This window comes from Camarhynchus parvulus, chromosome 7 (genome assembly GCF_901933205.1).
Source record: "Camarhynchus parvulus chromosome 7, STF_HiC, whole genome shotgun sequence".
Classification (NCBI taxonomy): Eukaryota; Metazoa; Chordata; class Aves; order Passeriformes; family Thraupidae; genus Camarhynchus; species Camarhynchus parvulus.
In genome coordinates this window covers 12259281-12270708 of record NC_044577.1, presented here as the reverse complement: position 1 = coordinate 12270708, position 11428 = coordinate 12259281, and positions in this window count along the sequence as shown.

The window sequence follows — 11428 nt, the reverse complement described above, 5'->3', positions numbered from 1 at the left end:
TCCATCCCCTCCTGCATGCTCCTAGTTAAATTTTTCTCTTCTCCTGGGAAGAGATGTAACTTCAAATGTTTCAAGTGCTGTTGCAACCTAGCTCACAGCTAGGCACTAGGAGGATTTCCTCTCAACTATGTAGTTCTTTATGCAGAGCTATATATGGTAAATCAGTAAATAACTAAGCCTAAGTGGTATATTTAAAAGATTCAGTCATGTGGAAACTTTCTGAAAAAATCAATCTTGTTCAATCTTGTTCAGTTTTCAGAACTTCAGGCCAGTAATGGTCCTGTGTGCTTTTTCTTTTGAACCCTTTGCTTCGCTGCTACTTTAATAGATTTTGGTGCTTCTCAGTGCAAGAACATATAGATCTGCTATGTCTTTATAAGCTGACTCCTTCTCTGTTTCTGATATAGGTGGCTCCACCACTATTCATAGAGGTGTTGCAATATTCAGATTTGTTCATTATACCCTGTGATGCATCTCCACAGACCTGTTATGTTTGGTGCAATTGATGACGTTGGCAGTTCCAGAACTGCAAAGCAGCTTTGGACCTTTGATAGGAAGGAGCAGAGAGAACTGATAAATCTTTTCTGCTCTTGATTACATGTAACCGATAAAACACATTTTGTTCTGCTGGAGCTGCTCAGGTTGCTAACAGCTTGCTTGTTTCTGCCCTGTAATCAGATCTTCATTCACTACTTTGCTGTAGCACAGTCACAGGCCCATGGGATGAAGGGAAGCAGGGAAACAGCTGTACTTGCTACAGTGCCTGTGTGCTACCTAACCGTGGAGCCCTTGCTTCACTTGCTAAGCTACAAGCACTGTGTTCTTTGTCTTTCTGAAGTAGCACGGACACATGGTTAAGGTACTGCAATGATGATGTTAAAAAGGCATTACAGTAATGAAATAATGTGGAAAGAAACAATACGCTTAGAAAACTTCACTGCCCAACTTTTTGTGGAACATGTAGGTAGAATATAGTGCATATTTATGAAGGAAGCAGTGTAACCAAGGCAGCATGGTCTCCTCTCTCTGGCATAAAAAGCAGAGAGCTGTTCAGCATTTCAGTCTCTGAAATGCAGCACATGCAGAAAAACAGATTTGAGGCAGCTGTAAAACTTAAGAGCCAGAGCAGAGGTCATTTGCTTGACTCAATGAGGCATTTGTTATGCTCCCTTTTTGGACCTTCGGCTTTAAGGAAGCACTGTCAGTGAAGCAGGCTGGTCAGTGCTATTCTGTTGTTTCTGAGTTGGACTCATGGTCCCAGCCTGCACTGAAGGGTGTCTGAAATATTCTGTGCTGGAGGGCCAGGTAGCACACAGAGCTGTGTTTGAGATGGTACTCGGTGCTGTTCAAGCTGGAAACCTGCAAACCAACGCTGTGGTGTCAGCCATGGCTCTTGGGTGAGCTAGGGAGCTGCTTCCTCCAGCTGCTCTGAGCTTTTCAGTCAGGTCCTCAGTCACAGGTGTATGAATTCAGGGACAGAACACAGGCAGGGGTGCCAGCAGCCTGGACAGAACTAAACAGCAGTGGGCACAAAATGGCATAGCATGTTATTAAATTAGTTAATTACTATATATTCTTTCTTAAATTCCCTGTGAGTAGGTAGAAACTTACACAAGCAGGATGGAAGTGTAGTAGTCTTCCATACAGATCACCTTGCTTACTGGAGTTTCTTGCTCTATGCTCTCTCAATCATTTATGTCATCTACACTGATTCAGAGTTCCAAGCTGTATGAAGCTGCTGCCAGAGACTTCTTGGATCTTTACATATGCTAAAAAGGTAGTCTGCTGAAAATAAATCCAGGTTTTTCAGGTGTCCAATTCATGTAGTAAGGAAGATCTCATCCCCTGCTCTGTGCATGACAATCTATATTTGGTATACCATTCTCCTCTCCTGAATCATTATTAAAATTAGTGGGAGACTCACAATGAAGATCAACAATAATTATTTTGCATCTGTAATTGTGGGGTTTGTCACTGCATGGAGTGCTTGGTGTGAAAGGTGCAAAATCCCCTTTTTAAGCCAAACAGGTACAAAATGAATGAATTTAGCTGACCTGCCAGTGAGGCTAACTGGAGATGTAAGCTGCATTTTTTTTTCTACCATTTTTACAGTCTGCCTGCAGATTCAGGAACGTGTTTCTAACCTTTATTCACACTTGGAACACTTTGTAAGTTTAGTGGCTGGAAATTGTTTCTCAATGAAGAGAAACAAGGAAGCTGCATATGGATTTATTTCATACAGCCCATGGGTGTATCTTATGAATGGATGGAACCCAGACATTCACTGTGATGTTTGCCTGACTAAAAGTATTTAAAGGGTGTATTGCATCTGTAGCAAGCCAAGGTTCTCAAATCCATGTGAAATGAAAATAAGCAATTCATTAAGTAAACTAGATTGCTGAAGCAGGGGAGGATTTTCAATTAATTGAAGGCTTGTTGAAGAAAGTATAGGGCTTAGAGTAATTATATATCTATGACTTAAAGACAGGGGACTCAGCTGCACTAAGCAACCCTCTATTTAACCAGACTCTCATAGGAAGGCACTATATTTTATTCCTGGGCCACAAAGAAGTCAGAAAAGTAGAAGCATGTCTTTCCTTCATTCTGAGCTATGAAATATTGGACTTCAGTATTTGTCCTGCCAATCTCAAAGAAACAGATACTGCCTTTTATGACTCCTGGTTTTTACATGCTGCTTGCTGTTAGACATTATTTCATTCATAAATCCTGTCTTATTTTAAAACAGTAAAATGCCATGATAAAGCTGGATTATCTGGTAATTTTTTCCTTGAGAATAATGCGTATACTGTTCATCCTGTGAAATCTTCACATCATCAGAAGGCTATACATGTAAAAGGGTGACAAGGTTACATCATTGTCATATATCACACAATCAAAAAGAAAACATTGAGAGAAAGATTTACAAATGTAAGTTATATAGCAAATTTCACAGGCCCAAGGATCCATGCAGCATTGCAGGATGTGTGAACAGATCTAAAATGAAAGCAAGAAACAGGCAGAGGATGTGGGCTGCAAAGGTCAGGAAGGTTCTTGCATTAACAAAAAATAAACTAGTATGATCTGAGCAAAAATGAAACAAATTTTATGAAGTAATGCAAAATGAGAACAGTGAGTGTTTGGAAAAACAAATTTCCTCCATAAACAGCTGGATTTGCAGACCCTGATGATCTGTAGTCCTCTCCAGTTTGGATTTCTTCATGTTTAAAACTACTTTTGAACCCTAACTCCAGCCTTCTCAGGGTATTAAATATTCTGGCTATGGATTTCATAACAAACATACAGGAACTCTCTTTAAAATTTCCACCTTGGTCTCAAAATGATAATGATATTAATAAGTGACTGGGGAAAAGGAACTAAAAGTTCATTGCAAGAGTGTGATTTTTGTTAAGAAATCAGAATCTAAATAAACTGGGTCTTGATTTAAAGACTGTTTCTCAGGTGTTGCAACAGTTTCTGCATAGACAAGAGGTTAAGTAATGCTTTGTAGGCAGAGAGCTAAAGATGTGGCTCTGGTTAATTGCAAAAGTGAAGAAAGTACTAAGACTTCCCTCTAATTGGCTCCTCCCTCCCTCCCTTTCTGGCCGTTGCAGTAAGTATTATATTGTATATTGCCATTTGTTAATATTGAGCTACTCTTTTTGCACACAAATATCAGTGCATGAAAGCTTGCATGAACGAGGTTCCAGTTTCAATATCCCTTTACTGACACGAGAATATTGGAATTAAAATAGAACTGCAGGTGTTTTGCAGAGCTCAAAAAAGGTGGAACATTCACTCCTAGGTGAAATGTGCTGAAATTAGTTATTTTAGAACAAAACCAGAGCCATAGTTATCTGATGGTTGTGACATGCATAATTTTAAAGGGACTATGGTACTTAAGTGTAGGTTTTACTGAACATGTAAATCTTGTGGTATTGGGTTTTTTGCTATAGTAACTACAGCAGCTTTAGTAGTTCTTAATCTCTTTTAACTGATGTAAATACAATGGAATTCTGAACTATGTTTAAAATCAGTCCTTCTAGTAGGTTTTCCCCCCTTTTCCAGTATTTCTGGGCAACAATGGTATAAAGTGACAATATATTAATGTGGTGGCAATTGTAAATAGCCACCCAGAAATAATAAGGAGGAGAATTTGTATTTGTCTGCAGCAGGTCCTTGTGTCCACAGATAACCAGTGAGGTTTTTGTTTCATGCTATTTCCTCTCTCAAAAAATGCTCCTATGAGTACTTGGTAACATTGTTGCCATGGCACCTATTAAAACCTAGATAAACTCTTGCTTTATGAATCAAGATGAATTTTTTTTATAAACAGGAGAATTTATTTTCACTTTTCATTCCTATAGGTAAGGGACTCTATCCATACTTACAGACAGGGGCATTTTTTACTGAGCATTTCTGATTCTTGAGGGGGTGCCATAGTTTATTCTTATCAGCTCAATCCACAAAGGGCACTTCCAAAATCTTCTGTATTTCCCCGTTTGATTTTCATGATACAGATTCTGCTGCACATAAGATGTCACCTGTACTCAATCACAGTTTAGAAAGGTGGGGAAGTATGTGGGGACTGTGGGGAAAGGAGGAGTGGCTCCTCAGCTGGTTTGATTAAAGTCAGGGCGCTACAGCAAATATACACCAGCTGAGGGAGTGGCTCTACAAAGCAAAAACCTTCAAGTGCTAAGTGAAGCTCTGCAGTAGGGAGCAGCTGGTGAATTGGCCTCTGACTGCACAGACACTGGTGTAAATAGCAACAATTGTCACTAAAGTCTTGATTTGTGCTGACACAGATGAGATATGATTCAGAAATTATACAGTGGCCTGTTGTGGAGGAACCCACATTTGAAATGTCATTCACATAATAAAAGACTATTTAATCTTTAAAAATACATATATTGAAAACCAATACTGTATGGCCCCTTAGTGATTGCTCAGCAGTTAGATATCAGCTTTATCAGAACAGCAGTTCCTCAACACACAGAACTCTCCAGAAAATACAAAAGAAACCTACACCCCTTATGCACTGCATTGTATGGGGCAGAAAGAGGGCAAAGATGATGCGTTTGTACTTCTTGCTTTAGAATATGCTTCATTTTGCCAATGAGGGATTTGTCCCAGGGACATGCCAACTTCTAAACAAATCTTCAGTCTGGGTCACTTCTGTATAAATGTAAGGAACATGATGGAGATATGAAACATAAAGCAGACCAAAAAAAAAGTGTGTTTGGAGATTTGCTCTGTATCAGTCTGTGCTCAAGGAGCAGTACAAAATAGTGAAGCCTCCCTGATGTCAGCAAGAAGACTTTCTCCTCAGAAGGCAGTAATCTCCCCAAAAGGTAGTACTGAGGAGGGTGGGTTCAGTTTCTGCTGATGCAGAATAAAGAATGAACTTTCCAAAATTTCTGCTGTAGGTTTGATATTCATTTGCTGAGCCTAATAACTCAGTATTTGAAGGGGGAAAAAGAGAACAGTGAAGGTATCAAAACCACTCTCTCTGAACAGAGATAAAATGACCTGACACTAAGGTAGCAGTCAGAGACCTAGGGAATCTGACATCAGCTCCCTGCTTGCCACTGCTTATCTGTTTTCTCCCAGGAAAGGCCTTGAGAAGGTCCTTGGGGCACACCCGGATTCCTGCTGTTCTGCACCCATCTCATTAGTGCATGACTCCAAGGAATGCCTTGTTTGGCAGCAGAGACACAGTTCCAGGTGTCCGTGTTCTATGTCTGTATATTGGGGATGCGCCCATGTTGAGTTGCTTGGATTTATAAGCTCTCCCAGGCACAGCTGGCTGATATTTCGGATCTACTCCTTGCACAAAGAGTAGGAACAGTTCAGTCATGACAGTGGAGAAAGTCTTGGCTGCCTTTGCTGAAGAACCCCAAAGCTTGTGATAATGCAAGCCGCGTCAACAGCCTTACTACAAACCTACCCAGTCACATCACACAAGCACTTTAAAGCTACACTACCCAGTCCCTTACTCCAATAGTATTAGCAGCAACTATATTTAACAATATCACTCACCAAAATACAAGCTGTTTCTACTGCATGTCACACCATACATAGACATCTCAAATGTGGCTTACAAATTCTTTAAGGCTCATTTGCAAAACTACACTGGAAATTCTACTGTAAGTTATGCAGAATGGACTTGTTTGACTCAGGCAAGATTCACTTTGAGGTCTTCTGTCAGGTACTATTGACCTCATTAATGATCTCTGAGATTCTTCAAGGGTATCATAAGCATTTTAACAGTTTCTCACAGTGGTTGAAGGGTCTGGAGCATTACTCTCCTTGCATAGCCACGCATACATAACTACATGCACACAAAAAATGCATTTACACTCCGTGATGCTGGCATTGCATAGAAGGCTCAGTGTGTCCGTCATTGTTGATAGAATGAAGGACAAAGGTTAATATGAACATGTTTTGTAGCTGCAAAAGCTAATTACTTACTATACAGTGTGTATTGTTTGTGTTTAAGAAATCATATGCAAGCATATTCACATCTAATCATAAAGTATTTTAGTGCTTGTAACAGAACTCATTAAAAATAATCCTGGCTATTCTAGGATAGAGTGCAGTAAGCTTGTTGTTTAACCATTAAGCAATAATGGAGACTTATGTGCTGTCCTTTACAGTTCTGCTAGTAGGAATAATATAATACTAATTTATTTACCTACAAAGATAATTATTTTATTTAAAAATACAAGCCAGGTTTTTAATGTTACATGATATCTTCGGTAAAAAGGCCTAATTAAAACAAACAGTGCATAACTTTGACAGCTAAAGCTTTACAAGGAGTTTTGTATCTCCACAAAATAGAGGATTTTTGCCTAATTCTTGCCCATTCAGAGCAACAACACAGGATTAAACACTTTGGCAAATTCTTTCCTCCTAGAGCTATATATATTCAAATACCTTTGAAATCATGAGTTCTAATCATGTCATCAGAAGGTATTCTTATAAAGCAAAGTTTTTAGGACTGAAGAAGAAGAAAAAACACCAAACTGCTTTTCCTGACTGTTGATGCAAGCACACTAAAATCTTTGAGCAAACTTAATCTTTGATGAAACTGCAAGAACAATATTCTGCAGCCAGCCTTGTATGTGTGGACTTGGGGTTTAGAGATTTACCATTGCACCTGAAAAACACTGCTAATACTTCTTCAAGTTTAATTGCATGGTCCTTATGCAGAATAATTTCCCATAGGAATTATGTTTACATAAGGATTATAGGGTTTTGTGCACAACTCCTTGTAAACATGATCACCCTTAACCCCTAGATCAGAACCAAAAGAGTTTTTACTTTTGACTAACACATGGTAAGTATCATCTTGAATTCAGACTGTATGTTAAAACTCAGGATCCTTAAGGAGTGATATTTTGCTGTCTAAAGGATGAAGTAAAAAATAACCATTCAGACCACCTATTGTTAAGGAAAGACAATTCAGTACTAACATTTTTCTTTCCTGGTTAAAGAAAATTAGGAAGTTGGTCTGCCAGGCTAATTCAACCAGTACAAGTTTTGTCAGCTTGGTGTCACCCATTTCAGTAAGGAGCTGCTTGCTGAATGGGTGCTTGAAGCTCCTCTCTGATAGGAGAGCTATCTAAAAGCTACATCACAGGACTTGTGGAGAAAAGGCAGGTGTAATGACACACTGACACAACACACTGGTTTTTGTGGTTGTGCTCAAATATGAGTATGCATGTACACAAATGCTGTACAACCTATTGAGGCATCCTTGAAAGTGTCTGTAAATGTGTATTTCTTGAAATTGCTAGATCATGTGCCAATAGTCAAATTAGTTCCACTAAGATAAAGCTTATGCATCCTGTGTCGCTTGATGATCTGCAGGACATTTAAGTTGGCTTAATGGAACTAATTTTAAGGTTTACTAGTAATGTCATTCTAATCTAGTGTATGTTGGCTGGAATTCTTCCTGGTTTGTGATTATTTTAAAGTCCCAAATGTAAGGTTAATGGGGTGTTTTCACTGTAATAGCAGAGACAGAGAGAGAACAAGGAAATATCAGCAAGATGACTAGAACAAAATTGTTATAAACTCAGCATCATTTACAGTATATTCCCATTTATCCTAAGATTGTTACTGGAACTAATGAGGTTTGAGAACACTTAGCACTGTCAAATCACAATGGAGTCCAGAGACTTTCAATACAACCTTTCTATAACAGAGCTGTGGAAGGTGAAGGCTTGGAATACTGAGGGGAGCAATGATTCACACTGCAGACCACACAACATATTGCTGAATATATAGATGCTACAGAAAAAGACAATGCCTATAGAGCATCTTATCTCCTCTGACAAGACAATGGGAAACAGAACTGTCAATTCATTGTGTTCTTCCTCCAAGTAAAATTACAGTGATAAGCAGAGCATATTTTAGTAAAACAGCTGAATTATCTACCCCCCTCTTCAGTGGAGCACAAGTCTAGGATTTAAAGCACATTAGTCTGCTACTGTTTTGACCCCACTGAGTGATGATTCTGTTTTGGACACATACAGTGAGTTTTCTGCAGCAATGAGAGACAGAAGAAAATGTAATGGAGCACAATTTTCTCTGAATCCCAATGATGATTTAAAAAAATGTTGATCGTGTTGAATTCCATCTAGTTCAGTTAGGTTTTTGGTTTCAGTGTGGGATTTAGCTGTGAAGTGGGAAAGCTTAACATGAAGAACTGATGTTTGCAGAGACATACATGTGTACATTTTGTTGTCTTTTTAACAAGCTCTTTGTCCTTGAAGGTAACATGCAGCTCAGTAGGAAATCTGGGTGCAGGAAGCTACCAGGATCAAACTCCCCACTATATGATAGTTGTTTAAAATGTGTGTGCTTCAGTATGCAATCTTTAAACAAAACAGTTCTAGCTTGCGGCTGTTGCCACACAAACTGTATGCAGATAAGTCACAAATAGCTGAGCATATGTGTGGTGCAAGGTTAAAACAATAACAAGCAGGTCGAATCATTCAAACACTGGAAATCACTTTGACTCCAGGCCAAAAGCTTAGCTGGAGATGATATCAGTATGGGATAAAAAGAGGATAAACTAACAGGCTTAGCAGCCAGCTTGTTGGAGTCAGCATATAGTATCTATACTTCCAGCAGTAGAGCAGATGGTCATATATTTTTAAGGAAGCACCAGACAGGGAGTCAGGAGATCTGAATTCTATTCCTGGCTCTGCAGCAATGTTCCTATGTCACCTTGGGGAGTCACTTTTTTCCCCCTATTTTCTTAATCATTTAAGTAGTGGAAATAGCATTTGCTTGTCTAACAGGGCAGTTGAGAGGCTAAACTGATGCTGAAAGAATATGCTCTGAAGCTCTGAGAAGAATGTAAGGAAGACGTGCAAAGTAAACTTGTTTGGAAAAAAGGACACCACATGGTTTCTTGTGGCACGTTTGTGCCACATATTTATGACCCTTCCTCTCCCCAGAAAGTCCCATGCCTTTTTGCCCACTATTTTCAAGGAGGCAATAAATGGATTAAGCTGCGTCCCACATTTGCTAGAAAGATAAGCAGCTGCCAGTAAGAACCTGACCAAAGAACAGACTTTATTACCGGAGACACATTATTTATGCCCAAGAGGGCAATAGGCTTGTTGAAGTTTACTGTTCATCCCAAGATATTTTTTTGCATTGGTGGCACAATAATGTCTCTAATGGCTTTTATTCTGAATTCAGAAGTGCTGCTTGCTAGCTGAATGCAAGTAGAAAATGAAGTGTTGTCTTTTACAAACAAATCTTCTGCTGAAATCCCCAAAATAAGTCCATTTCTTAAATCAGAGAAATGTCCATAATTATTTGCACAGGACTTTCATCTAAAGCCCATTAAAATCAACTAGACTTCAAAAGAATCCAAATCAAAGACCTAGCAAACAACTGTCATTTCTTCTGAATTCTATATTCATTAAGGAAAATGAATATCTATCTATCTCTCTATCTCTATCTCTCTGCCTATCTATCTTCATAACCATTTGGCATTATAGGAGTGATGTTTTCACCACAGAACAAATATCTTCTGCTCTCAATATGAAGGTGGAAACTTTGGGCTGGAGTTGAATTTTAGCATTTATCATAATTTTCTCCATTTCTCTTTATGCCTCCATTTTTTCCCCCCTAGATTCTGAGTCCCTGTCAAGGGACTGAACCCCAGTTCAAAGCCAAGTCTATTAAAAGGGCACAGACAACACTGCAGAAGTCTTAAAATCATTAGTCTGTCTCATAGCAGTGGTGGAGACAAAGGAAACAAAAGCAAAGGTTATCTGTCCTGAGTGTTAATATGAAATTCCAACATGAGTTTGTTTTGCTGACTCCTCACAAATGAAGCTGCATTTAATCCGGTAAACTTGACTTCTTGCAGCTCTTCTGGAAGTCCTTGTGGGCTGGATATCTACATGGAGAGAATACTCAGCATTTTCAGGCCCAGGCTGTTGAGAAGGTTGCAATAAAACAGAAAGGGTCTGGTGTGATTTATGAAGAAGAGCATATTCTTCTCTTGCCTGCAGCCTGGTTTGTGAAAAAACACTTTCGAGCTAAGCTGTTCCTCTTTTATACTGGGACAGTTCTGCTGCTTGTTTCCTTGATAACAGCCTTTGTAAAAATGTAAGAGAACTGCGTAGTTTGATGAGAAGAATCTATAAATATCCCACAGCTACAGCACGGTATCCTGTCCCTTATATATGTACACAAACTGACTTACTGGAGTCTCTGCATCCCAAATCCATGCAGTTTTCTTCATCAAATCACCACAAGATAGTTTTAATCCAAGAGAGAGAATGAGGGAGACAATTTCTTTCTGAAGAACTGTGCTATATGTATAACTACATTCTACAAATGTTAACACTGGCCATGTGAACTAAACAAGAAATTAAATATTCCAGATAGTAACCAGCCCACTTTTTAAAAGTATACAACAAAAACACTTTTTATGACAGCGTAGAGTTGTAAGTCTGTGGCTAGAGATTGATCTGGGCCAGCTGAGAGTGGTTTAGATGAGGCTCTAATGTCCCAATATTTCCTTTTATGGAGCATTGGTTGCTCTTTCATGTCTTCTTTTAAGTTAGGCAAGTGATAGAACTGCACTTAAGAGGTCACAGAAGTGTTCCATAAAGGCACAAACACAAAAAGAAAGAGAGTAAGGATAGAGCTTGTTTTACTACCTGTTCTTCCCTATCTCTATGATTGTTATAAGCTAACCATCATGATTTGCTGTAGATCTTGCAGGTAACACTTTCTCTAAATTCTACCAATTCTGTCACAAAACACTTTCAAAGATAGAACGGTGACATGAAGAAAACGTTCTTAGTTCTTAGAAAAAGTGTTTCAGTAAGAATGTTGCTAATTGTGTTTGTGTTTTGGGGTGTGGAAGAGATTTTTAAGAATTAAGAAATAG